The sequence below is a fragment of the Lemur catta genome, chromosome 10 (assembly GCF_020740605.2).
Source record: "Lemur catta isolate mLemCat1 chromosome 10, mLemCat1.pri, whole genome shotgun sequence".
Lineage (NCBI taxonomy): Eukaryota > Metazoa > Chordata > Mammalia > Primates > Lemuridae > Lemur > Lemur catta.
This window is the reverse complement of record NC_059137.1, coordinates 90,692,884-90,716,025: the sequence shown is the minus strand read 5'-3', so window position 1 is coordinate 90,716,025 and position 23,142 is coordinate 90,692,884. Positions and strand designations below refer to the sequence as shown.

General features: G+C 49.9%; 1 protein-coding gene and 1 long non-coding RNA gene across 2 annotated transcripts in view; both read left to right on the top strand.

Moving 5' to 3' along the window:
- ROR2 (receptor tyrosine kinase like orphan receptor 2) overlaps nucleotides 1-23,142 on the top strand; it is a 207,174-nt gene that overhangs the window by 99,346 nt on the left and 84,686 nt on the right. The gene's annotated exons all lie outside the window — the stretch shown is intronic.
- On the top strand, nucleotides 9,209-11,976 carry LOC123646001. The gene is made up of 3 exons (XR_006737755.1): nucleotides 9,209-10,200; nucleotides 11,099-11,296; nucleotides 11,549-11,976. It is a non-coding gene; the product is annotated as an uncharacterized LOC123646001 (long non-coding RNA).

Here is a 23,142-nt window from a genome sequence, read left to right as displayed (position 1 = left end):
AAGGTGAGGATCCTGTTTCAGTCTTCTACATGTGGCTACCCAGTTTTCCCAGCACCATTTACTGAATAAGGATTCTTTTCCCCAGTGTATGTTTTTGTCTGCTTTGTCAAAGATTAGATTGCTATATGAGGATGGTTTTATATCTGGGTTCTCAGTTCTGTTCCATTGGTCTATGTCTCTGTTCTTGTGCCAGTACCATGCTGTTACAGTTACTACAGCCTTGTAGTATGGCTTGAAATCTGGTAAATTGATGCCTCTCAATTTGCTCTTTTTGCTTAAGATTGCTTTTGCTATACGGGGTCTTCTCTGGTTCCCCACAAGGCGCAGAATTTTTTTTCTTGTCTATAAAATGGTGACTTATGCTGAGGAGAGAAAAAGCAGAGGTTGCCATCCTGGTGGGACTGGAATGTTCCAGAGAGGAAGAAAGGCTGCAGAAGACACAGGGGTGTTTTAGCCCCTAACACAACACTGTGGGTGCGCTCAACCCTGACTTCATATCTCCAGGCTTTCTGGTTAATCCACAGTTTCACCCTTGGTGGTTTGGGTGGCTTGCTCACTTCCAGAGTGGCCTCAGATTGCCTGGTTGAATTTGCCTTTATAAGCTATGAGGCAAACTTGAGCATTTCAAAGGGGCGATATTTTCCTCTTCCCTGAGTTATAGTGGATACATCTCTCAGGATCCAGAGGGAAAATTATACACATAAGGTATACCCAGGTTAAGGAATATGGTAAATATTTTAACTGCCTAATAAACTATAAATCCCTAAATAAAACTCCTGGTCTAGGCAGTAAAAGCTAGACATCAACATGCAAAAATGAAACTAGTTTTGTGAGGGTAGGGGGAGCATGGGTAATTTCTGTTTTTCCTAAAATATACATTTAAAATGGCAGTTTGACAATGAAAACTATGATTTGAGAATTTTTTTATGTGTTCCACTTAGAATGTGTGAGCACATGGCACTGTAATCTACATACCTTATTCTTTTACTTTGTAGTTTAAAAGCAAGGTAGGTGGAAAAAAATTGAACCTATAAGAGTAATTAAAAAACTTTTTTTTCCTACCTGCCAAATGTGTGTAGATCAATCTAAGAACACTGGACCTTAAGAAATTTCCTTGTACACAAGTGGAATTTTTGTTCTCCTTTTAAAACACTTTAAACATCTTGAAAATTAGACAACTGGGACATGAAAAATTTATGAGCTGACTTTGAGAATAACTGCTGATCCTTTAATTGATGGGCTCCTCCTCCTCCAAACCCCTAAGTTCTCTTACCTTTGGGTAGTGTTCATAAAATCCAAAGGGGTGGAAGGATTTAGCAAGGTTTTCCCCCTTCTCCTCTTAAATAGTTAAATTTCAGCCTATAATATTTAGTGATATTTTTCACTGCTACAATTTTTGGTTTTGTTATAGTGGATGTGATATGATCTCATTACATGGATTTTTATTTTAAGATCAGCAAACAAGGCAGAACAGAAATTCTTAAGGAAAGATTTAATAGTGTGTGTGTGTGTTTGTGTGTATAAATCTGAAATGGACTTTTAAAGTAGTTTTCCTTGAATACATATGCCTTAAAGAAAAACAATTTCATTAATTTTCTTCAGACGATTCTCAATCTAGTAATCGCGAATCATTGTAACTTCTTCCCTTTACAAACAAACATACTGTATGCCATTGACCGAAGCTGCAAACAGAAATCACCAACATTATTAACAACATTATTCCGAGAAGCAGGAATTGGAGGCTGTCAGGCTCCCAACACCTGGCCCAGGACTGCCCAGCATCTCTTCTACCTTATTCTTCTGGTGGGAGCAGCCCTGGAGCCACCCAGATTGAAGGGAAGGTGGGAGAGAACCAGAGCACCTGGTCTTCCTTTGCCCACCACGTCGTTCCAGGCTGGACACCCGAGGTGCTCCATCCAGACACCTGCACACATGCTGGAGCCCAGAGACTCCGACACACTCTACCGTATGGCCAAGGTTAAGGACCACCGTTGTGACTGAATAAAAATAGGTGTTTGGGAAATGTGTTGATGCCCATATTAGGGCTTCAGTAAACCCCTGGTAGGGTGGCTTTTCCTAAGGCAGCTGCTTGGGCAGGGCATGGGTTACTACAGAGATGACCGTCAGACCCAGGTCTGGATACAGCAAGTGGCTGCAGAGGGACTTTGGCCCAGAGCATTGCACCATCACACACGTGAACTAAGTGTGTCACAGACACACACACGTGGTTTATTGCTTGCTACAACTGTGGAAGAACAAGTTGTCATTCTTGACTGGGCAGGCTGGAAGGACCAAGTCTCTGAAAAATTCTTAAACTCACCCTGAAGTCGGGAGCCTGTGGGCAGCAGCTCCACCCCTCGACCCTTGGATCTTAGGTCAGCTGGGGCAGCCCCCAGACCCGGGGTGAGGCAGGGATGGGCGGTCAACTGCGTCACACCATCAGAGGACAGAGGTGCTCTCAGCAGTGCTGCTCATGAGCATCCATCAGCTGTGGTCTGAGTCCATTTTGCATTGCTATAAAGGAACACCTGAGGCTGGGCAATTTATAACAAAAAGAGATTTATAGGCTCACAGCTCTGCAGGCTGTACGAGAAGCCCAGCACCAGCATCTGCTTCCAGTGACGGCCTCACAGAGCTTCCAATCAAGGTGGAAGGTGAAGGGGGAGCAGTAGTCACAGGGCAAAAGAAGGGGCAAGGGAAGGGGCATACCCTTTTAAACAACCAGCCCTCTCGTGAACTAATAGAGGAAAAGCTCGCTCATTCCTGTGGGGAGGGCACTAAGCCATTCATGAGGGATCTGCCCCCATGACCCAGGCACCTGCCGTCAGGCCCCACCTCCAACACTGGGGACCAGATTTCAGCACGAGATTTGGAGGGACAAATCCCCAAACCATATCAGTGGCAGACCCAATCAGTAATTGGGACCTCTTTCTAGGAGAGCGCGCCATACAGTAGTAAAACCAAACTTCACCACAAGCTGTACTATGTGTGAATCCCACCAGCAGGATGTCAAACCAAAGCAGGAAGCCACAGGTGAGCACGGTGGGATTCCACATGCAAAACTGGTTTTTAAAATAAGTGAAACCAAACCCTGTTGTTTAGGGGGGCAAATGTAGGATGTACAAGTATATGGAAAAGCAGGGAGGTGATTATCACAAAGCGTTGTCATGGTGTCCAGAAGTTAAGAAGTGGTTGCTTTGGGAGAGGAAGGTGTCACTTGGAGGAGATGTGCCTTGAGAGAGTTTCTGTTGTATCTTCTTGAGAAATAGGTCTTGTGGGGAGTCCTTGCCAGTCTGGTGGGTGGCTTTGCCCCTACCTGTCAGCCCCTGAGCTCCACAGGTGTGTCCTGCCTCCTGCAGTCTCAGGTAGCCACCATCTTCTGCAGGCTTTCTCTCCCGCCTTTCTGGCCTTCTTGGAGAAAGTTGGTTCACTTTTATTTCGCAGATCTTATTGAAAGTTGCCCATCACTGGTGCAGTAGGCTCCCAAGGCCACCTCAATGCGTCGGATGCCTCACTGGGAAAATCTTTGGTTGCAGGGATGGGGGCCAGGAACGGGGCAGCAGGTGGTGGAGAGACCTGTGCCAACCTACGTTTAAGTTGTAGGTATCGGGGCAGTCCCCAGTGGTTTCCATGGGCTGTTTTTGCTGCTGCTGCTGCTTTTTCAGTACATGGAATGGGGGCCTGCGGCAGTGGGTGTTCGGAGCAGAAAGCAGGGGAGAGCAGGGGCACCCTTAAAGCAATGTGACAATCATGGTGAAATTGCACATATCCCCTTAAAGAAGCCACTGAAATTGGAATGCTTTAAGACACACAAGCCTGGGCTATTTGGGGTGGCCTATCGCGTTTGGTACACAAGGCATGTCTTTGTTTCCATTAGCAAATGGCTCTGCTCCGAACTGACTGGATTGGTGAAGAACACCTGGAGGTGAGGAGGGTGTGGCTGGCCGTGAATCGGGGCTTCCACCAACAGGGCAGCGCGTGAGGACTGCAGGGGCTGTGTGTCCACAGGGTCCTCTTCGGGCATCTTCAGTTCCGTTGCTGTGTGTATGCAGCGTCTCCTTTGGGCATCTTTGATGTTATCACCCAGTTGTGTTGTCAGACCCGCCCTGGCCTGGGGCTCTGCTTCCCGGGCCCACCCGCTCTCAGTGAGGTTTGTGCCCAGAGACATAAGGCAGGACACATTCCTGTGTCCAACTGGAAAAGCAATCATTTCCTGGCAGAGAGCTTGGTCAAGTTATAAAGTGGTCTCGCTTGAACAGAGCCTGTGCTATCGGGTTTTATTGGAGCTGTGTTTATCTTGAGCCCTGTGGGAGTCAAAAGCCGTAGCTCAAATGGAATTTTTAGGTAAACCTGCCAGTGTGCAGACAGACCACACCTTCCTTGGTTTCGGGGCTACAGTTTTGCTCAGCTCTGAAATCACAAGAGCTTTCATTTGGGATCCATATCCTTTGAGAAAGACTTAAAAATTTGATTTCACTTAAGTTTTTCATGTTGGAATCTTAAGTGTTTTGATGGATGAGTCCGTTGCCCAGCGTCTTGTTTTTGTTTGGGCTGAAACATGAATCTCGCTGGTCTTTGCTTCTCATGGCTGTCACAGAGCAGACCTGCTCACTGTGCTGGCAGGGCGTTCTGTCCCTGCTGTGCCACAGTGAATCTTTAGGGACTATGTCTTCTGCCTCGGCTGCAGTTAGACTTAAGGTAAATCCGTGCCAGGCTGAGTTCAGGATTGATGTTTGCTCTGTGGCTGGATTGAAAAAATAAACCACAAAACACAATTGTGCTTCAAGCCGGGCTGGCTTTAAGACTTAGCAGTTGTCAAGTGACCTGGGGGTGGTGGGTTTGGATGGTGGGAAGCTGGTCCTGGGGGTTGGTGAAGCAGGGAAGGGAGGAGATGAAGGTGGGCTCTGGGGCTCCGAGTGGGTCCACCCAGCAGATGCCCAGGAGGTGCTTCCGGGAGAGGCAGGCCGTGCTCTTGTCCCTGAGCCTGGCTGTGCCTTTCTCTCTGTGAAACAAGATTTACTGGTCTTCGCCATGGAGATCAATGTGCTTGGGAACCTGAGACCCATTTTTACTTTCCATTTGTCAGCTGGAACGAAAGCTGGGATGAGCCTTAGAGTCCTGGGCCAGGCGCATGGGTGCCTGAGGCTGGGGCGAGACAAGGGAAGAAACCACATCCCTGGAATACACCTTGGGTTTTCCCAGACCTTAGGCTGTTTTTAAATGCACGATGTGGGGACGTCCCTCTTTCTGAGTCTGTTCAAGCTGACCCTCACAGAGGGCTCCAGCCTCTGCTCTCAGCTTCGTGGGGAAGAGAGGGTGCTGTAGCAGAACATCCAGGCCAACCCCTCCTGCGTTGTAGGGTTCCCCTGGGGGCCAGGTGGAGCTGAGCAGGGGAAGGCGAGTGGGGGAGCAGCTGGAGGTCACGTAGGCCTGCAGCTGGGGTGGGCTGTGGGCTGCTTCTCCGAGCGAGGGGGCCATCCAGGGCTGTGCAGGTAAAGGAGCACCCGGGTACCTGTGGGCCCCAGGGGCAGGGCTCCAGTGTGGAGGTGCCACTGGAGGGACTGGGAGTGAGCTTCGGGTTGGAGTCAACTGAGGATGACTTTGAAGGATTTGTTCTGAGCCTAGAAGGATGTGGCCGCCATTTGCTGGGGGAAGAGAGTGGCTGCTGGGGCAAAGCTGGGAGTTATGATGTGGGCATAGTGCCTTTGACATGTTGTCCAGCTGGCAGTGGCAGGGGAAGGCCTCACAGGAGCACAGGGTGTGGTGCTGGAGCCCAGTGTGGACATGCGGGTAGCGCCCAGCAGGTCCTGCAGGGAGGCTGAGCAGCCACGGGGGTCCTCACTCTCTCCCAGGCATTTATGTTTGTGGGTTGGTTTTGTGGCAGCCCCTCTGCAGCTGTCCTGGATGCCATGCCTCCTGCCCGCTGTGCAGAGAGCGCCCAGGTGTTTTGTCCCTCAGCCACCTTCCCTGCCCCTCCTCAGGCTGCTGCAGGGTCTGGGGAGAGTCCACGCTGAGCCCGTGCACCCACTTTTGTGTTTCAAGTCCTGAGTTATTGGTGGGCTTCTACAGGAGGGTCCCTCAGTGGCGTCTTGTCTTGGAGTCTCTCCACCCACACTTGGAGCCCTTTCTCCTCCGCTTTGGGGCTATGGGTGGCCCCGATTTCCCCCAAGATGGAGGTTGCATTTCTGTTTTTATTTCTCTCCACTGTTAAGAAAAGCAAACCAGGAAACAGATGGCATAATGTGTGTGACTTACAAAGAAATTAATGTGAGCAGCAATCAGATTTTTATTCAAAGAAAGGACTGGTCTGTACATCAGCAGATTGATCAGTGATGGTTATTTATGTGTTTTAGGTTAAAAAATACTTATTGTAGGTGTGTATGATTTTTTATGGTGCTCAGCTTTATCATCTTTTGTTTCCCTTATGAAGCAGCTGTGAATCCTGGTCACGTGGGTAGAAAAGTGTCAGCTGTCCCACATTACAGAAGATGAGCGTACCTTCGTTCACTGCTGCTGCCGTAATTATTTAAACTTTCTCTCACTTGCTTTCAGGTAACTTGGGCATAGTCACAGATTGTACCTGAACTTGCAGCCTTCTGCAAGGTGTCTGTGTTTAATTACAGATAAATGTGCCCACGCGCTTCTGAGAATGTAGAAAGTGCGACTCTTTGCCTCACTCTGGCTGCGCTCTGTGGAAGCAACTGCCTGTACCATTTAATCTGCTTGGGGGTGGGACAGTGTCATGATGTCTAGTTAATGTATATTTAAGCTATAGCTTGAGGTCATTTAGAAATGGAATTCTCCTTAATCCCCAGCTTGTGTTTTCTTCTGATGTTTGAAACCATTTAGCCGTTTAAAATAGGGAGATGAGATACCCACAGGGGTTTTCAGAAAATTAATCACCCATTTCTGATTTTAAGAAATCGTAGGAAACTATAGATACAAGGGTAACTTGTTATATAATACCAGTTGATATCGATGCCAAACTCAGAGCAAACGTAGGTAGTGTAACATAAGCAGTCCCATTAACATCAAGGCCAGTTACAAAGCCTTGCATGGGGTTGCTCTGCAGTTCTTGCCTACGTATTAAGACATGAAAAAGAAATAAGGGGAAAGCTCATGGATTGTACAAGATGCAATTATTTTATGAGACTGTGTACTTTAAAACCCAAGTAAAAACCCTAAAAACTTTCAGAATTAATTTGTGGACTCATTAACAAATTTAGAGAAATGTATAAATATATTGGATAAGCTGTCCTATATGTCACCAATAATCAGAAGATGTATGGGGCAAAATTCCATTGCAAAAAGCCACACCACCATACCATCCAAAATATGCATGTGTTATGGAAGTAACCTAAAAACTCTACCAAACAATATGAAAGTATGTTAGAATACTGAATTTTTTAAAGAGTACAATAATTCATGCTCCGGAAGACTAAATGTTTTAAAGATGTCTGTTCTTTCCAAGGTAGTAGACGTTGAAAATAACCTCAAGCTACATCCAGATGGCAGTTTTCAGGGATGCCAGACAGAATGATCCTACAGATAGATCATCTGGAAAAATAAAGAAATGGAAAATGATAAAGAAAATTTTGCATACGATAAGTGGTAAAAGAACCTCACTATGTTTTAAAATACATTAAAAAGCTGCAAAAGCTAAAACAATATGCTCCAAGTGATGAATACTAATAGAAAAACAGGCAAAGGAGACAAGTGTATTTTTGTTTTGTTTTGTTTTTTTTTTTTTTTTTTTTTTTTTTTGGAGACAGAGTCTCACTTTGTTGCCCGGGCTAGAGTGAGTGCCGTGGCATCAGCCTAGCTCACAGCAACCTCAGACTCCTGGGCTTAAGCGATCCTCCTGGCTCAGCCTCCCGAGTAGCTGGGACTACAGGCATGAGCCACCATGCCCGGCTAATTTTTTTGTATATATATTTTTAGTTGGCCAGATAATTTCTTTCTATTTTTAGTAGAGACGGGGTCTCACTCTTGCTCAGGCTGGTCTCGAACTCCTGACCTCGAGCAATCCACCCGCCTCGGCCTCCCAGAGCTAGGATTACAGGCGTGAGCCACCGCGCCCGGCCAGACAAGTGTATTTTTGAAAGAAAAATACTAATGAGTGGTATGGAAATTTAAAAAGTCCTCAGAATTGTTCTTCCAGAAATAGAAATTAAGCTTAATGATGGACCACCTTTTGGCTATCAAGTTGAAAAAAAATATATATATATATGTATATATTCTTATACACCACTGAGAGATGTGTCATTGGACCAGTCTGTTGAAAGAACATTCTGGGCAGTTTGTACTAGACCCACCCCTGCTCCTTGGACCCAGAACTTTCGCTTCCAGGAATCATCCTGAGTATACTGGCAGAGAAATAAAGATTTACAGACAGGGTGTTTATCATAGTTGTTTGGTTCAGTTGACAATTAGCAATGATTCAGGTGTTCCATCGCAGGGCTGTACGTCAGTAAATTTGGGAAGCTCCATAGAGAATTATTAAGTCACATTCTCAAAAAATAACTACTGATATAGGAAAACCTTCATAATAAAATATTCATCTATAATGACATGGGAAAATTTTTACAATATAATGTTCATCTGCTCAACTAAGACATGCTAAGTGCTTTTTATCTACCAGGCAGTGCGCTGAACTCACGGGATGTATTTGGCTGTAGGAAGAATTGCCTTCCTTACAGAGCATGTAACTGGGGGCAATATAATATAGTATTATTAATATTATATTAATGACATGATATGATATAATATGATAATAAGTTCAGTCTGTGAAATGACTCTAATCTTATAACAAAAAGTGTTTCTGCCAATATGTACAGTGTGTGTATAGTTTAGTAAGTTAGAAGGAAATGCACCAAAATTTTAATAGTGGTTTTGTCTGGTAAAGTATGGCAGGTGATTTTGTTCCTTCATTGTGCTTTCCAGTATTTTCCAAATTTTCTGTAAAAGCTGACTTGCATTTTAATAATCAGAACAAAGTTCAAAAAGAAACCCCTGCATGGTCTCCCCTTCTCAAAATGTTACTGAACACAGGCACATAATTGTTGATTATTCATCTTGACAAAAGGTCATTTATTTAACCCAAGAATTAACTATTGATTTCTGCATGGCAAGTTACCCTGGTACAATGGCAGGATCATGTAATTTAACCACTATATATATATATGTATATATATATTTATTTATTCATTTATTTATTTTAAAGGAACTCTTTGGTTATAAGGCAAATAAAGATGTAAAGTATGTCAAGGTTAAAAATACCATGAAATAAGAAATGGGGCTGTGGAGTGTGTGTGGAGACACACACAGGTATGAAGATGAAATAATGTGAATATAGGTAGAGTGCTCATTGTGTTGTGCTGTATCCTATGGATCTATGCGTTCAGTCCTATGGATGGGACAGGATAGTGTCCCCATTTTACAGATGGGGAAACTGAAGCCTGGGCCGTCATGTTTCTTGAGCATGTCTCGGATACCCATGGCTGAGCCAAGATTTCAACCCAGGGAGCCTGGGATGTGAATCACAAAGCCATGTGACATGTACAGTGTGACATCAACATTCCCTTTTCGGGGGTGCCAAAGCCACCCAGTTGGAGTGTCTAAGAGCTGCAAGGGAGGAGCCTCAGGATGCCTGCTGGACCAGGGCTGATGCAGATCAGCAATAAAGCTTTTCATTGGTTTATCTGCTAAGGACAGACCTTCTCTTTCTTTTCCTTGCTTAAAAATCTGAGTGTTTGCCCAAGACAGCAATGTGTGGAAATGGAGAAAATCCAAGAATTCTCCTGTGGCTGTGCTAAATTGAGCTTCCTCTCCAGTCTCCATCTTTCCCTGCTCACCCCTCCCATTTTCCAGCAAAATGAGCAATAGTTCACCCCTTCTGGATTTAAGAGTCAGCCTTTCTCCATGGTGACTCCAGTTCAGAGCTCATTCGAAAGTCCTGCGACTCGTCGAAATTCGACATTGGATTGGTGCCTCTGTTCCTTGGTGGGTGCCCTGTTTCCTCTAGAATCTCACAATACTGGAGTTGGGATGTTTCATCCACACCTTCTCCTCCCCACCTGGGTCTCAGGCCAGATGATCCAGAACAAATCTTCCTGAAATCATTTGGGCAGCAGCATCTGTCCAGATCTTCCAAGAGCAAGATCTCAAGATGGTTTCACAAATTACTTTTTCACCACAGAGGTGAGTCAAACATCAGTGGAACCTGCCAGATGCCCGGTGAGTTTGACCCCCTATGCCTGGGCATCAGGTCGGGGATGAGCCGACGCCTGCCTCGTGCTTCCAGGGGGTGTCTCTTCTGGCACCTCACAGCATCTGTTCTTGAGTGGGGGAGTGGCCCGAGCACAGTTTTTGCTTTATTATGGGTCACCAGCCTTCCCCAGTTACCAAGGGCTTTTTTCTGCATCCAGGGTGGGGCATCTCGCTTTAAGGGCTTCTGTGTATTAGACTCGTTGCCAGTGGTGGGAACAGATGCGTGTGTTTTTCTCATTGACCCCTATGTCTGAAAGACACATGTTATTTCTTACTGGCATCCTTATAGCCACAAGGAAACGTTGAGGGTCCCCTCCCGGTGGGTTGTCTGACTTGGGAATATGACCCAGCCAGAGCTCTACCTCCTTTCATTCCCTTGAGGCCAGAGGGCTGGGGGTGCCCTGTGGGCAGCGCTGTTCATTGGGTTAAGGTGGGCCTTGTTCGGCAGAGAAGAAAATATAGCTGGCAAGCGGCTTTGCCGGGCCCTCCCCTCCCCTCCCACCAGGGCGAGCTGCCCCCCTAATTGCAAGCACATGGGTAGTTCCAGAGGATGGGGATGGAGTCCATGACCTGCCTGGGGAGACCTGTGTGTGTCCCATCCCTGATGCCCTATTTTTCATCGAGGAAACTGGGATGTCACATGCCAGGGCTGGGGGACAGCTGCCTTGGGTGGGCAAGCCCCTGGGCACTCCCAGATGTGCCTGCCGTGAACGGTTTTCATGTGCATTGCAACACTGGGATTTGGTTGGATTTCATCATCATGTTTCCTACTTCATTTTTGGTGAGTGATTTTGAAATCCTTCTCCCACTCCTTTCTCTTCCTGTGAAGGTGTTTGCTGTCACAAAGCAGACTCTTGGCTGCGCCGTGTCCTGCAGAGGGCTGCTCTGCACGCGGTGTGCACATGTTTCTACTCATCAGTGAGGTTTAGTGCCTGCTTCACTGGGCCCGGGAACCCCTGGGGATACTGAGGCTTCAGTCCCAAAAGGCCACTGTCAGAGTGGAGAGGCTCCTCCAGCTCACAGCACAGTGAGTGAGGGTGGGGGGGACCCCACAGGCTTGTAACCCGAAGGACCGGGATTTAAGGCCCAGCTCCATCCCTTCCTTGCTGTTAAGAGCATAGGTTGACCTGCCTGAAGTTCACGCCTTTGTCTGCAAAGTGCCAGTAGCAATATCTCTCTGGCAGGGTGGTCATGAGGATGACCTGGGAATGTGTGAAGTAGAGAGAGGCTGGTAGATTATGTCTTCGTTAGACGTAATTCTTATTTTCTCCTCCCATAGATTTTGGTGTTGCACTGCTCTGAGCTAGCAGCTTTGTGAAGACCTATTTTCTCAGAGCTCTGCTTGTGGAGGTGGAACATGCTGACCTCGAGGAGGTGTGGGGAAGAACAGTAGCAAACTCTGAGGATCTTAGAGGAAACTGCTTGTAAATCTGGCATGGACTGTGTATTTTAGAGAAATTTAGGAGATTGAGAAGCCCAATGCATTTGGAGATGGGGGGCACCTTCCCTGAGGCCCTGACTTAATGTAATCTTGTTTATTCATTGTCACCCTTTGAATGTGGGCCTCTTTATTTCCTCCATTTTTTTGATTATAAAAGTTTTTAAATATGTGAAAAATGATGAAAGAAAGTACAACGAACACACAGACTCTCCACCCAGATTCGACAGCCGCTAACACTGTGCTGTGTCTCCTGCCATTGCTTTCTCTGTCCCCTGTGTACACATTTTATAAAGATGTGTTGCTGAACGGTTTGGAAGTAAGTTGTTGACTTCATGACACTCTCCCACCCCAAATGCATGAGCATCTGCCTCCTCGGAAGCCAAGCGGCCTTTGCTCTGCATGCAGGCAGCACCATTCTTCCTCAGAAGAAAAGTAACCACAGGCCCGTTGAGAGCCTCTGGTGGCTGCTTGACACTTACCCGTCTTCACTTCTCTCCAGATGTGTTTTTTATCTTCCTTCTCCCCACACCAGGATCCAGTCCAGGATCCAGTTGTAAGACAGTCCTTTCCCTTGGTTTTTAATCTCTCAGACATTGACTATTTGAAGAGCGCAGACTAGTTTTCTTCTAGAATGTCACACATTTTGAATTTGTGTGCTGGTTCCCTCCCCTGACCTTTGACCGGCTCCTCTGTCCTCATCTGCTCTCACGTGGGCTGTCTGCACCCCTGTGCCCGAGCCCTTGCTGGGGAAGCCATGCGACTCCTGCTGCTTCCCATGTGGGGTCTGGTGGTCCTACTATAGGGGATGCTAAATCTGACCATGCGGTTAGAGTGGTGTCTGTCCCTGCTCCTCTGAAAAGACGTGCTCTGAGTAGGAAATCTATGGGATGATACGTGGCCATTTTTCACGTATCGTGTTCTCCAGATAGCCTTCTCTTTGTGCTTTCTGCATCCAGTGCCTCTTGCCTGAATCGATTATTACATGGTAGGCTGCAAAGTGATGATTTTCTAATTCTGTTATTTCTACTGAAAAGTCTCTCCCTATCCCCACCAATTTCTGAGAATCATTAATGACTGATGACTTTTTTTTTTTTAAACTGAGAGTATTATAAAGTAACTTCTATTCTTCCTGATACTCAGATTTAGTTGTGGGAGCCCTGTGAGCTGGCCCCTCTGCTCCCTTGACTTGCCCTGAGTTGTCCTGGACTCTGTCCTGCCATCTGGCACAGTGAGGGAGCCCCGGCTCACCCTGTGCTCCCCGTTTAGAGCAAGGGTCTGCCATTTTTCTAGGGAGTGCTGGTCCTTGGTGGTGGTATGTAGAGAGTCAGTGAGTGGGTGCTGGTGAACTCATGGCCACTGGGCTGCCCCTGCTTCCAGCCCTTCCGTGGCCAGCAGCAGGAAAGAGTATGTTTAAAAACCATGGCTTTGTCTAGACAGCTCCCGTTCAAATTCACGTGGGATGTGGCCTCTTCACACTTGCGTCACTTTCACGGGTTCCCCATCCCAGTTTCGGTCAACTGTCTGTTAATATTTACCATTCCTTTTGAACCATCTCTTTTTCTTGGTTTGTGTTTAGCAGTGAGGGTTTCTTTTAAGCTATCTTCCTTCCAGTTTTTCATCGCTTGTGTCCATCTCTCACTAAGCAAGATTAAGCACCAACTGCATGTGGCTTGCCCAGAAAACGGAAGCCTGCACACGCGGGGACGCTAGGTCTTGCGCCTGGGACTGCTGAGGAGACGGGACGCGTGTGTGGCCGTTCTGTGTAAGGACGCCGTGTTGGAGTTCCTGCCTGAGGGGGAGACTGGAGGATCTTTCCCAAAGCAGTGGCATCTGTGTCCTGGAGTGAAAGTCTGCGTTCCGAGAGCAGAAAGACTAAGGGTCAGAACCGAGGGACAGTCCCCCCGCGTTTGCAAGGGTGGGGGGACCAGTGCTGCGGGCGGCGGGGGCGGCGGGGGCTGCCGAGGGAGCAGGCTGCTGAGAAGCCCAGGCAGCGGGTGCAGAGTGGTGGCTCCGTGGGGGCCATAATAACAAGCAGGGCGGGTGCCTGTCACGTCCGCGTGCATTTGTTCGGGCTCCTGTAACAGACAGAGTACCGCAGACGAGGGGCTTAACCAGCAGAGATTTACCTCTCGCAGCTCCGGAGGCTGCAAGTCCCAGATCGAGGTGTCGCAGGGCCGGTTTCTCCTCGGCTCGCAGATGCCTCTTCTCCCTGGGTCCTCACACCGTCGTCCCTCGGTGGGTGTCTGTGTCCTCATCTCTTAGGAGGGGTCTTATTGGGTTAGTGCCCACCCGTGGGACCCCATTTTAACTTAATCGCCTCTATAAAGACCCTATTTCCAAACAGGGTCACATCCTGGGGTACTGAAGGTTTTGACCTTTGGGGGACATAATTCAGCTGGCCACACATCCACAGATTGAGAAGCGTCTGGGTGCATGATGCCCATGTGGGTGTAGGGGTGACGGGAGGTGGGGCCAGCCTGGTGACAGACCCTCCCCGTGGTGGTTTGCAGCTGCTCCTGGCTGAATCTGGGAACCGTATTGAAGCTGCTGTGTGTGTTTGCCATTGAGGGCTGGGGAGGTGACGGCCTGGCTCTTTGCAAGGTCTCCAAGATGCCCCAGATGAATGTTGCGTTCTGATTCCACTGGTCTCAGTGCACCCTGGCATGGATCTTGCTTGGATTCTGGGGTGATTGTAACGGGTAGCCAGCATTCCTCTGACCTGGTCCCCCCAACTCGTACATGAGGAGGCAGACACGGTCCCAAAGAGGCCACCTAGAGCCCCACACCTCGCCACCTCCCACTGCATGGTGGCGGCACGGTGGTGCCCGAGCTGCGGGTCCTGACTTCCCACTGGGTGCCCAGCTGTGGGACTGTGGCTTTGCTCATCCTATCTGAAGGGTGAGACCTGGAGCCACAGGAAAAACACATCCGTCTTCCCAGAAACTGGCTTTTTTTAGCTCAGAATTGGGTGGAGTGGGGCAGTGTTCAAAACCAAAACAAACATGGTTATGTAATGGAAAATGCAAAATTTATGTTAATTTTTAAGTAGAAAGGGAAAAGGTTGCCATGGTTTTGTTCCAGGCTGTGTAAATCCTTCCCCTGGGCTGATATGTCGTTGCATACCCCCCCTCCACGGCTCCCAGAGGCTGCAGGGGCTGCAGAGATGGCCACAGCCCATCCCCCTGCTGTGGGCGTTTCCCCAAGCCAGACCCACCAGGCTGGCTGTGAGGGGACGCGGAGGGAGAGGTGGGTGACTTCCTCAGGAGCTAGGTGGACAGAGCTATGGAAGTTGTGGGACCCATTGGGTATGTGTTCTTCTTGGGTCAGAATAAGGGGGGCCATTCTTCAAGAACAGGAACAAGTGGGGTAAGCCACAGGGAAGCGGTGGGGTGGCAGGAGCCTGCAAGCCAGGAGGCCCTGGTTCCACGGAGCCGCTCACGGGTGGAGCGTGGCGTGAGGCACGCCAACTTCCCGGTCCTGGAAGTCAGAGCTTGCTGGAGGGAGCTGAGGGGCTGGCCTCCTCTGCAAGTGAGAGAGGCCAGAGGGGAGGCCAGAGAGTGGTGGGCACGTTCTCTGTTGGTATTTGTGTCTCCAGGCCCACTGGGCAGTCACTAAGCCTCTCTAAGCCCACCCTGTTCTTTCTGCTTGCTTGTGGACACCGCATCAGGCTAACCATGCCAGCTCGAGTGGTGGCTCCATGCCTTCTGAAGGGCCACAGGGGCTTCCTTTGTAACACATGCTTCCTCTCCCCCACCCCGAAGGCTGTGTTAGAAGTGACCCGGCTGCTGTAGACGTTGCCTGAGATCTGCAGGGTCTCAGCCTGCACCTGGGGTCTGGGCGGCAGGAGAAGCCCAGTGGGAGAGGACTGGCCATGCCGGGGGAGTTGCTGGCTGTGAGTGGAGTCGAGGGAGACAGTCATGGGGGTGCGTGGCATTTTGTTCCAGTTAAAGATACTACCCATACATGGGTTGCAAGAAAAGTTTAGTGCTTCTGCCCTACTTGAATGAAAGTGAGTTAGCCGTGCATATCAAAGAACAGAAATCTGTCATCCTAGAAGTCGCTAATTTGCAGTTCTGTGACACAGATTTGAGTAATTAGAGGATTTGATCACCAGGCATGTGAAACCTACACAAATGTTGGTCGACGTTCTTGGAAAGAAGTCAGACTTTGAGACTGTTTGAGCAAGTCATGATTCTTTAAAGTTGCCACAAGCTGCATTGATTTAGTTTGGCAGAAACTACAAAAACAAACATGGAGTTTGGAAAAGCAAAGGCTCATGTGATCACTGCTCTGGCCCCAGAGGAAAGGAAATGCTTCGTAAATTGCTCGGAGGGCCTGAGCATGTTGAGGCTCCCTCCCCCCACCTGATAATTTTAAGATTGTCTGGAACAGCTATAAACAAAAGCTGGGACACTGAAGCAGCCCACTGGCCCTTCCCCACTCCCCCTCCTCTCGTTAACTGGCTGGGCCTTTGCTTTCTTTTTGCTTTTACTCCCTAAGTAAATCTTAATCATGGTTGTTAAACCCGGCCTTGACTTTCTTTCCGTTCCTATGGCTACCAGGTGGGGCCTCATCTTGGTGAGGTGGACGCAGGACTGCAGAACCCAGGAGGCCCCCTTGGTGCCCAGCAGACAGGAGGTGCTGCTGGAGCCGGTGGGTGCGGCAGGAGGGTCTTGGGGTCATGCCTGGCCCGGCAAGGCCTGAGGGAGGCTGCCTTCCTTGGAGTGGTCACACACAGGTGGCTGAGCTGGAGCCCTCTGGAGCCCACTGGAGCTGGGGACAGAGGTGGGGGTGGCAGCTGTCAGGGTCTGGCCGAGAGAGCTGAACCCCTTCTCTGGTTCCTTGTGTTGGAGACAGTCTCTCTCAGACACGTTAAACACACCCCGAGGCCACAGTGAGCTTGTCCTGCCTACTGCAGGGCTCACCCCAGGGCCACTGTAGGGCTGCTCTAGTCCATCATTCTGGGGCACCACCAGCCCTGGACGCCAGGGAGGGCCTGCTGCCCTGGTTGGTGGGGGTTCGTCACTGTCCTGGCACGAAGTCGTTGGGTGGGGCCCGCCCAGTTCTGCTCTCCCCACTGGGTCCCAGCCTTCCTCCCCAAATCTGTTTCAGAAGTGAGGTTGGCCGAGACATTCCGAGTGCCTTGCCAGTGCCCAGCCCCTGGGGTTGCTGGCAATGGCGCACGTGGGCCCTGCCAGCTGCCTGCTCCGAGGCCCCATGGGAGGGAGGGACATCGGGAGGGAGACAGAGCCGTGGCCAGCGGGGCTCCCCGGCCAGCCCCATCTCCCCTCAGAAACGCTGGGTGGCTTCAAAGTGATTTGAAAGCGTTGATGGTTGGTTAAAATACACTTTTCCAAATGCTTTGTCACATTTTTAGGAGATTTAAGATGACGTCAACTTAACATAGTGCAGTTTTGCTTGTGCAGTGGTGATCAGTTTCTCTCCCGTCCCATTTATGTGTCTTCTCTTTTTGAAGCGAGGCTCAAGACCGATAGCAGGTGGTAGCCGATGGTCTTTCCCCCAGTCTCCCCACAGTCTCAGTTAAAACCCTCTGTGGGTCGCCTTGTCATTTCCCTGCAAATGTACAGAACCAGCCAGTTCTAGTAGGGGTGGGGCGATCAGCAGGAAAGGGCTGCTGTGGGATCAGGACTTGGGGTGCGGTCCGGGTCCTGGGGGCAGAGGGAGGAGGCCTGTGGCGAGGGGAGCCTGGGGCGTGGGCACAGAGGCTTGTCTGAGGGGACGAGTGGCTTCCGCAGGGAGACCCAGGCAGTGGGGCAGGGTGGGGCGGGCTGCTGGGGCGAGGCCGAGGGAGCGGGGTGTCCGCGTCCCGAGGCAGGAAGGGGCCTGGGTGGGCTGAGACCTGCACAGGTCAGGGCGGCCCCTCTGCTGGGAGGGGAGGAGAGTGGCCCTTTGCAGTGGTGGTGAGGATCTGGAGCCTTAGTCAAGGCAGGATGGGGTTTACTTGGAGAGTTTTAAGCAAGGAAGTGACATGTTCAGTAGATCTCTGGAAGGGACCCCTCTGGCTGTGTGCAAACAAATGGGTTGTGGCGGCGGAGCATGGAACTTGCCACCAAGGCGGGACCTGTACTGGGGGTAGAACGGATGACTGACCAACCAGCCATGAGGAATTAGGGAGAGGGAGGCAGGAGGCACAGGGTGTTTGCCTTGAGCCACTGGGTGGGAAATGGGGCCATTTTCCATTTTTGGAGAAGGGTTTTCTCCAAGAGGGAACTTCTGCACAGGCTTCAAGAGTGACCTTGAGCGTAAGAGGGTCACATGGGGCAGGGCTCATGTTTGTGGCACAGAAAGCCAGTCCCAGGGTAGCCCCTTCCCCGTGGGTAGTGGTGGTTTTTGTGTTGCTGTTGGGATTTTGAAACATACCCATCTGGGCTGTGCCTGGGGATTGGATGATCTCCTCCTAACCAGTTAAGAAGTTCCTCAGGAGCTGCTTTGCATTGCAAAGGGGTCTTTTCTGATTTCTTTGGCATCCTATCCAATAGTTTCAGTTTGCAGGGAATTTACCCGGAGACCCCCGGTTTCTCAAAGGCTGACAGTCAAGGTGCTGTCACATTCTTCGTCAGGAATACCTCTCCATAGCCAGCAGGCAGTTTCTGAGCTAAGAACAGTATTTACGCTGTTTATTTGAGGATTAGTGAAAATCCTGTATTTCACTGCTTGCCTGTCAAAAGCAAGAGGAGCTGGACTTAGTGCCCCAGTCTAGGTGCACTCATTTTACCTGTGAAAATTCAATGTTCTTTTTAAGCACATTAAATTTTTGACCCATGTTATTCTAATTGCCTTTAAAGTTTATTTTTCAAACCCTGTGATAACTTTTATTATGAAAGAAAATGCCTGTGGTTTCTTTGCTCCCTGGAGGACTCTGCAATAACTGCCCATCAGGGAAAAGTCATTCCGTGCATGCCGGGATGCCTCTCATTTATTATGGAAAAGGTAGTTGACATTATTGATTTCCGTCTTGAAACATAGTCTACATAACCCTGAACTTCTTCTTAAACCCATCTAGTAAGTAGACCTTCACAATTCCCTCAAAGAATGAAATTGCTTATATTCGCTGATTCTGCCTTAGAACCATTTTTCCAGGCCCTGTTTTTGCAGCAGGGGTGAGACTGCACATTTCTGAGCCCTTGCTGAGAGCAAATGCTTGCCTGGTGCCTTGTCACCGAAAGCGTCAGCCGTGCGCTCTGAGGACTGCGCCCGGTGGAAGCAGGGCCTGGTGCCAGCTCAGGCTCCTTTGTTTGTGTTTGAAGCCCCACAGCCCTCGTGCTCGTCCAGCCCTGCTGGAGGCCAGCTCCCAGATGCGCATCTCCTCTTGCCGGGCTTCCCTTGCACCCTCCTGCAGGTCCCTGGAAGGCAGGAACCCTGTCCCCTTGATCTCACAGAGAGGAAATGAGGAGCCCGTGGTGGTGACGTCTCACCCTTTGACTTGCTGAGGGAGGCTGTAAGCCTCAGAGGAACTGAAGTTAACTTTTTTTTTAATTTGTGGATTTCTTCCAAAGCGTGGTACTTAGCAGCTCGTCTGCTTTCGTTGTATTGCTTATGGAGATGTTTTATTTCTGTGTTCAGAAGTCATGGTTTGCTGGTGGCACTGGCAGTCACTGAGGTGACCAGACCCATGCCAGGGCCCTGGGGGCAGACACGGGCTCCTCCCCAGAGAGTGCACAGGGGTAAGCAGAGGCCAGAGCACGGGCATCGCCGGGTGGATGGACGGGAGCGGTTCTGTCCTCTGGGGAGGTGGCAACCAACTGTTGCCCTCTAGGGGTGGAAGTCACCTTCCTTCCAGGATTAGAAATATGCAGAGGTTTCTTTCATTTAGATGTTTTTCCTTAATACATTTTTCTTCTCTACAGAACACTATTTTTGCATTTCTCCCCCAGTTCAGGATGATCATTCAGAGCCCTGGTGCCCCACAGACCCTCAGCTCTCTCGCTTTCCGCATGTTTAAGTTTTCCGAGTGGATTCGCTCACTGCCTCTGTTGCAGGGCCGTCTCTGAACTCTGGCTTTTCGCCGGGCCATAACCCCCCTGTCCTGAGAACCACATGGTTATGACTGCGTGTCTCGGTGGGGGGAGTCAGAAAGACCTCTCGGAGAGCTTTCCAGAGGCCTGATTTCATACTGAGTGCCACGGTGCAGCTCAGGGGGTGGGGCACGATGGAATCTTCTGGAAGGCTGCCCTGGGCTTAGAGGAGGGGCGAACTGGGTTTCTGAGGTCGGGTGTTTCTGACATCCCATTGCTGTTTCATTCCTCCAGGATCCAGAATCAAGCCCCACAATGTAGGCCTATTCGCCGTCCACAAAGGCCCTTTCTCGAGCCCTGTCCCCCTTGGCGGTTCATTTGGCTGCTCAGATCACGTGGGCTCTGCACGGTGTTCCACAGACTGCAAACCTGCCCCGACCCAGACGCGCCAGCCCCAAACAATCTGGTTACTGTTTAAACAGCCGGTGTAAATAATGAGCCCTCCGTTACTGAGAGTATAAATACGTTTAGACAAGTAAGAGTTCTGCAGAGTGAAAGTTTAGGCTATGGGAAAACATCAACAGCTGCAATTTGTAGGCCCTTGTAGAGCCAGGGATGTGAGTGATGTAAGCTGTAGAAGGCCGATGTTTGGTTTATGTGTATTTTGTCCTTGTGCCAGGAGGCCAACTTTGTTATATTTCTTTCGATGGGAATTAATCTCGAGGGGGCAGCACCTGCCAGATTTTTTTTTTTTGCCAAAAGCAAACCTCACCTTAGGTGGCTGGCGTTCTCAGGCGCCCTGGCCAGGCAAGGCTGGTGTGGTGACAGCGGTTGGCTGCTCTTCTCTTAGGACTGAGAAAATAATTAAGGGCAAACCACAAAGACGTGCGATTAGGGGAATTCAACAGTAGACAGATGTGCATGTGAAAAAGCACCACAGACGTTCGCTCAGGTACCCAGCCTGACGCGCGTGGCTTCGGGCACAGGAGGTTGCCCTCCGTGAGCCAGCGCGGTCTTTGGCTGCGTTTCTCTCCGGTGAGAGGGTAGAGTGAAGTCTCCCTCTTCTTAGTTTTTGGCCAAAATGGGAACTATCTGAAGACCTGTAAAATTCAGTATTTTTCTTTGTAAGGAGAAAGGGGCAAGGTGGAGAGTCGCACAGGTATGAAGGATTCCTGGGTTCTCTCCACCCACGGCGCGCTCACTGCACAGCGCTCCACCCCAGGGCCTGTCGGAGAGGCCCCAGTGCACGAGAAAGGCCACACACGTGTGTGAGGGACAGGCCACGCGTGTGCGCGCCTGACGCTCAGAGGTGCTGATCCTGCTTCATGTTTGGAAGTCACACTCGCTGCTGGTTTTCACAGTCACGCGAATCCACGGATTAATTTCTGAGGCCCCTGACATCTCCTCCCCACACGCCCAGCCGAGGACATGCCTGCTTTAAGATTACTACTCGGGAAGTACGGCAGGATCGGGAAGCTCAACTAGCTGTTTGCCAAGTTTGCTCGTTTTCTTCTACATGCCCACTTCCAGGAGACACGATCTGGGGAACTCTCACACACGCACACGCATATACACACATGCACACGCGCACACACACACACACACACACACGGAGCGGAAGAATCCGGATTGTGTAGATTTTAGCAGAAATGAAGAGTCAAGTGAAATGGACACAGAGACGGGCCAGACTGGGGCAACAGGGAGGCAAATGCTTGGAGAATTGTGGGGAAGTCCCTCGGGAGCAAGGCCCCCATTTTAAAGTGTGCCCAGGATTTGTTTGAATTAGGCGTCGTGAGACACAGACACAGCAGTGACTGCAGGAGGAGGCAGCGCTTACACCCACAGATGCCAGAAGCGGGAGGCTCTCCACGCAGGGCCACAGGGGCAGTGCCAGGCCGGGCAGCAGGCATGGGGCAGGGGGCACGTGGGCAGGAACCTTTGTGTGGTTTCTGAGGGGCTAAATGCGAGCAATTTCAGTGGGTTCCAAGTGTCGGGGCTACCCTGGCCCTCGGATGCTTGGCCCTGGGGGGACGGTGGCAGGGGAGTGATGGCCCAGGACGGGGGAGCTCCATGCGGGAGGAGGTTGGGGGGGACTTAGGCCGGCTGGTTTGTGTGTTAAGCTTTGCTCTCTCTAGGAGTTGGGGCTGTTTCTCCAGGATCAGTAAAGCTCCAGAAGTGAAAACATCAGAAAATACAGAAAGTAGAAAGCCGCGATTAATATAGTCCCTTCCTCTGGGAGACCCCTGCTGGAGAAGGGCTAGGGAGACCCGGGGAAACAGCCACTTTCTGCAGTGGGCTGAAGGAAGTCCTGCAGCCACACCCAGGAGATGGCTGTCCCTCCAGGGCCCTGGGCTCCCCGTGGTCCCTGCTGTCTGGGCCCAGGTGTCCTGGAGGGACATCCAAGAGTCACCTTTCCATGTCACCACCCAGCAGGGGAAGTCAGCTAGCAGGTGGCTGGTCTAGGAGCTGACAGCTGGTCACCACAGTGCTGCCATCCTGTCTGGGTGCCATGTAGGAGGAGGACGCTTGGCCGGGCCATTTGCCTCCATTCCCCAGCACTCGGGCAGAGCATCCACCGTCCCCCTAGGCAGCCCCTCTCGGCTCCTCAGGCAGAGGGTACTGGGGTTCTTGAGATTTGTCACTGTGCTCTGCTGATGTGAAACGCATGTTGTACTTTTGCACATTGTGCCTCAGTGACAGGTGACACCAGAATCAATACCACCTGTCTTCATTTCCCGCCAGCAAGTGCCCCATGAACATCTCGGGTATTTGTTCTAGAAAGCCTCCCCCATGTGAAGAGCTCCTTATTGTGTCTGCTAACTGTGCAGTCATAAGGACATCGGGCAGGATGGCTGTTACAGCCTTGTTGGTAGCAGCAAAACAACAGCCAAAAAGGGAGACAAAGTGATCCAGGGGCACAGCTGAACCGGTCCTGGTGTGTTCATGCCCAGGATGCCATGCTGTGGTGAAGACGCGTGGCTGGAGCTCTGCCAGTCTGTGATACTTTCAGAGAAACGTGTAGAAGGATACTCACCAGGCTGAGCCTTGGCCACCAGAGTATTTGGAATGAAAATATGTTCCAAGGAGGTGGCAAGATGTATATGTACCTTGTATATGTATAAATGCCCTGTACATACGTATGCATATATAAATTATATTGGAAATTTATTTTCAGATATTTTTGGTTTAACTTATTTATTGGATTTATTTGGCTATTTTAAGTAGACCTTAAAAATGTATTACCATACTGGGCATCAGAATTCATTTCCTTTCAAGCCTTCGTGGTACAAAAGGATGGATAGTGTATAGAATAAACAAACCCAGTTCCTCCCACCATTCTCTCACAACACGCTTCTGACACTGGGCGTGTGGGGTTTCCCCCACACATCAAGCAAGCCACCAGTGCTGCAGCAGATGCCAGCCGGGCGTCCCCGACTCTAATTCTGACACTGTCTA